Below are 5,482 nucleotides of genomic sequence, written 5' to 3'. Positions count from 1 at the left end.
TGTATCTGAAAATGTCCTGATTTTTTTCATTCAATCCATTTAAGGTTAATTTTGCTGGATATAAGATTCTGTGTTGATAGTTTGTTCTTACAATGCTTGAAAATGTGCTATTTCTTTCTGGTCTCCAGGTTTCTGATGAAAACTCTGGTGTCACTCAAATTATTTCCCTTATAAATGTCATTTCTCTTTCACTAATTTCAAGATTTTTTTTTGTCTTTAATGTCCAGAAAACTGATCATGATGTGTAGTCTTGGTATAAATTTCATTAGGTTGATCCTATTTGCAGTTGTCTGAATCTCTTGAGCTTATAATTTGGTATTTTGCAAAATTTGAGAAACTTTCAGCAATCATTTCTTTACTAGTTTTTGGCCTTTGTCCACTTTTTGTTTACCTTCTAACACTCTAAAAAGCATAAATGTTAGATCTTTGTTATAATCCCAGAGGTCCCTAAGCCTCTAGTTTTCCTTTTTTGATCTATTTTTCTCTGCTCTGATTGAGTAATTTCTAATGTTTTCGCTAATAGTCTACTTATTTTTTGCTCTGCTCCCTCCATTTTGCTGTTGAGTCCAACCATTAAAGTTTTTTAAAAATTTTAATTATTTTTTTACTTCTAAAATTTTCACACACATACACCCCATGGCCATGTTTATTTTTGTTTGATGCACCTTTGCTTTTGGGGGGCAGGGGTCAGTAATAGGGATTAAACCCAGGGCCTTTGAACTGAACTACATCCCCGATACTTTTTTTATTTATTTTGAGACAACATCTCAGTAAATTGTTAAATTTCATTTGGCTCTTATATATTTTATTTCTTAGCTGATATCTTCTTTTCACCTAAGACTTTTTACTTTTGTTTCAAGTATGTTTATAATTGCTCATACAAAATTTTTATTATAGCCGATTTAAAAATATTTTCATATAATTCTAAAATCTCTGGTACCTTTGTGTTGACATCTACTGCCTTTTTCCACTCACATTTAAATCTTCCTGATTCTTGGTATGATAAACGATTTTCAATTGAAATCTGGACATATTGGGCATTATGTTTGATTATCTTATTATGACATTCTGTTTTAGCTGGCTTCCTGTGATACTGCACTAAGGAAGATGGCTGTAGGGCAGCTCTTTATTGATAGGCACAGATAGAAGTACAAGTTCCCCACTTAGCCTTTACTGGCACCCAAGGACTGGATGGGTGGTTCTTGTTACAGCTTAGTGAGAGAAGTTTCACATTCACATAGGCCTCCACTGATATCTCCCTGGTAAGGAGGGGTAGGTGTTGGGAGCAATGCTACATAATTTTAGGGAAAAATCATTTGGTTAGCCTAGTTCTCCTGCCTACAGCCCAGCTATGGAATTGCGAGACATAATTCCATTTTGGCCTCTGGTCACAACTGAGACCTCAACGATCCAGTGATGCTGTGATTCTCCAGGACAAGAAACATCCTGGGAGCTGAAAACATCCTGGGAGAAACAAACATCTACTCAGTTCCTCATTGTTCTTGGATTGTTACATCTTGTTTACGCGGATGTACTGAACTCTCTGCAAGTCATTTGTTCCATTTATTTCTCCAGATGTACTGAAGGTGCGTCTTTGCTGTCTAGAGCAGCACTGATCAGACCCAAAGCTCAGCTTCTCAGTCTCATTTTTCTACCTTTCCTGTAATTCGCCTTGTGCTGCCGTGGCTTGCAGGAGACTAGGACTTACTGCAGAGGTTCTAGTAACGTCCCCTTTCCCTACAGGTAGGAGTGCCTCATTGCTGCTCCTCAAGTTGCCTCTGCTGATTCCACAGTGGAAAAGAGGGTGGCATTCTGACTGCTAGGAATTCTTGGTACTACCTTACATGGTGGGGAACCTCGTTACTGAGAGACAGAGGTGCAAGTCCCGGCTTCCCACATAGTCTCCACTGACACTGGAGGAGTGGGGCTCCTTACCACCCAGGGAACAATAGGTCCTAACTCTCTACTTGGCCTTCTCTGGCACCATCCTGCAGGATAAAGTCAGGACACTTTATCGCAGCCTGGTGAGAGTGGAAGTCTGGGCTCTCTTCTTGGTCTTTGCTGGCACAAATGGGATGAGGTAGAATTTTATTTTTGTGGGGCTTAGCTGGAGTAGAGCAGTTATTACTTAGTTTTTAGTCTTGCTAGGCTACTCTTTTCATAGTCTCATTTGCTTGAGCTATTTTGTTTATACCCATTATTATTTTCAAGTTGTTGACTTCTCTAGCTCCAAGTCTAGGATATATAGTATAGTATAAAAGGAAAACCCAGGGAATGTATCCAAAAGTGTATCTTGAATTAGTATAATTGTCTTATGTGTTTTATGGGTTTTTTCACCTTATTGTCTGGCTGTTAATCTGTATTTATGATAAGTAACTTGATACGGATTTATAAAATAAATGAGGGCTAGACAGGGTGGCACATGCCTATAATGCCAGTCTGGAGGCTGAGGCAGGAGGATCACCAGGCATTTGAGGCCAACCTGGACTGCATAGTGAGACCCTGTCCCAAAAAATAAACAAATAAAAATAAACTAAATGAAAGAAAGAATGAATGAATCTGATGCTGGTAAAACAATTTTTTAAAAAAGGAGTGGAGGAGAAGGGAGAAAAGATTTGAGGTGTGTTATGTACGTGTACCAATTCCCCACAATGAATATAATCATCATGTACTGCAAACATAATCATATGTAGGTATGAAGATTTTAAAATTTTTTAATCAAAAAGAAAAATAAAACCCAGGGAACTCACCACTCTGTCATTATTTGAGTCTTGAGGTCCCTAGCTGATCTGTCATACTTAGAGAGAGGAATAGGGAAAATTATATCTACTCTGTTTTGTTGAAAGTGAGAATTAAGTACTGATCTTACAAATTTTAAGACATCTTGAATCATTAGGAATTCTCTAGCCCATTACTGAGTTCTTTCTTCCCCTACTCCTACCGGTTCAGTGATGCCCAAAAGACTCCTTGTGTATCTTTTTTTATGAGTACATTTCATCCCTGGCATAATTCTCACAGACTAACTGACCATGAGTAAGAGGATGCGGGGGGGGGGGGCAGCACAAACAATGAAAGGGAAGCACAAGTGTGCTTTTATGCTTTTCTGGGAGTGAAAACTTTTTTCCAGAATATATAAGGAACTTCAAAGCCTTAACAGAAAATCAAGTAATCCAATATTTAAATAGATAAGTGATCTGAGTAGACACTACTCAAAAGAAAAAAATATAAATGGTCTACAAATACATGAAAAAAAAATTATTTCCTATCAGGGAATTGCACATCAAAAATACAATGAGATACCATGTCTCAGCAGCAGAATGGCTATTATATTTTTTTAAATGCTGGCAAGAATGTAGAGTAGCTAGCCTCTTTCCTTGCAGGACCCCATGAGTAAGCTGTGGTGGCATGGAAGCACCTCTGGGGCTATGGAGACCCTCTAACCAGGGGAAGCCCTGGAGTTGAGCCTGGCCAGTGCCCACAGCCACGGAGTGCACAAGAAAAAGCAGAAGAAGCACAAAAAGAAACACAAGAAGAAACACCATCAGGAAGAGGAAACCGGGCCAACACAGCCATCTCCTGCCAAGCCCCAGCTCAAACTCAAAATCAAGCTGGGTGGGCAGGTCCTAGGCACCAAGAGTGTCCCTACCTTCACTGTGATTCCTGAGGGCCCTCGCTCACCCTCTCCCCTGATGGTTGTGGATAATGAAGAGGATCCTATGGAAGGAGTTCCCCTGGAGCAGTACCGGGCCTGGCTGGATGAAGACAGTAATCTCTCCCCTTCCCCACTTCGGGACCTGTCAGGGGGGATAGGGGACCAGGAGGAAGAGAAGGAACAGAGATGGCTAGATGCGCTGGAGAAAGGGGAGCTACATGACAATGGAGACCTCAAGGAGATCAATGAGCGGCTACTCACTGCTCGACAGCAAGCCCCGCTCCAGAAGACAAGGAGTCGGCCTTCCCCCATGCTGCCTCTCCCTGTCCCTGCGGGCTGCCTGGCCCCAGCCCTCACAGAGGAGATGCTGCTAAAGCTCGAGGAGCGGGCGCGGAAGCAGCGGCTGCAGGCAGCGAGGCGGGCAGAAGAACACAAGAACCAAATTATGGAGCGCCTTACCAAGTCTGCTGCGCCCAGTGGGCGCGGGGGCTGGGAAGCTGCGCGGGGCGAGCGGAGGGGAGGGCGGCCCGCGGCTCCGACCCCCATGGTGCACTACTGCAGTGGGGCACAAGGTTCCGCTCTTTCTTTCCCACCCGGCGTCCCCGCCCCCTCAGCAGTGTCGCAGAGGCCAGCCCCATCAGGTCCTCCCCGGCACTGCTCTGTCGGGGGGGCCCCCACCCGCGCTGCTACGCCTGCTCCCGCACGGGCCAGGCACTCTGCAGCCTTCAGTGTTACCGCATCGACCTGCAGGTGCGGCTAGGGGGCCCTGAGGGCCCTGGATCCCCGCTTTTAGCAACTTAAGCCCCTTATTAAACCTGGACACTTGTGTTCAAAAAAAAAAAAAAAAAAAGAATGTAGAGTAAAAGGAACTTTTATACACCATTGTCAGGAATGTAAATTAATGCAGCCATGATGGAGAACAGTATAATGGTACTTCAAAAAGTAAATATCGAATTACCATGTAATCCAGCTATCCCTCTTCTGAGTATATATCCTAATGAATTAAAACAACAGACCAAAGAGAAGCCTGCACCCGTATTTACTGCAGCACTATTCACAATAGCTAACATATGGAATCAACCCAGATGCCCATCAACAAATGAACAGATAAAGAAAGTGTGATGTATAGATGTAATACAATATTATTCAACCACAAAGAAGACTGAAATCTCGTCATTTGCAGCAAAATGGATGAGGACATTATATTAAGTGAAATTAACCAGACGCGGAAAAGTACCACAGGTTCTCCCTCATATGTGGAAGCTAAAACGTGTTTACCTGAAAGTAAAATAGTGGTTACTAAATATTGGGAAGGCTATATCAGAAAGATGGTTAAAAAGAGAGTACATACTATATGCATGTATGGAAATATCATACTGAACTCAATACATATAAATAAAAATTCATTAAAAGTCAATATCACAGTAAGGCAAGTCACATGATTTTTTGTTTTCCAATGCATATAAAAGTCATGTTTATACTATATGTACTATATTTAATGTGCATTATGTCTAAAAAAATGTATACATCTTTATTTAAAAATACTTTCTGTGTTGGCCAGGCTGACTCAAGCAATGCTACTTCTTCAGCCTCCTGAGTTTCTGAGACTTCCTGCATGTGCCAACATATCCAGCTGGAGTTAGTATTTTTTAAAGGTACTTTCATCTCTTACCTGAAATAAATAACTCTTTACAGCAAATCATGCACTAGGTATTCTCATCATTTTACTTTGCAAAGGCAGGTGGCCAAAGACATCAAACTTCTACAGGCTAAGAGAAGGCATTAAAGGGCCAGCTGTTTGTCCTCTTTTTTAGTTAAGCAGAGATTTTC

General features: G+C 41.8%; 1 pseudogene; it reads left to right on the top strand.

Moving 5' to 3' along the window:
- Nucleotides 1-3,284: 3,284 nt before the first annotated feature.
- On the top strand, nt 3,285-4,453 carry LOC101718130 (INO80 complex subunit B pseudogene; annotated as a pseudogene).
- The last annotated feature ends 1,029 nt before the right edge of the window (nt 4,454-5,482 follow it).

Source organism: Heterocephalus glaber, unplaced genomic scaffold (genome assembly GCF_053883595.1).
Source record: "Heterocephalus glaber isolate CG9 unplaced genomic scaffold, H.glaber_assembly_v1.0 deba00001504, whole genome shotgun sequence".
Taxonomy (NCBI): Eukaryota; Metazoa; Chordata; class Mammalia; order Rodentia; family Bathyergidae; genus Heterocephalus; species Heterocephalus glaber.
The sequence above is the reverse complement of the archived record's forward strand: the minus strand, read 5'-3'. Positions and strand labels throughout refer to the sequence as shown.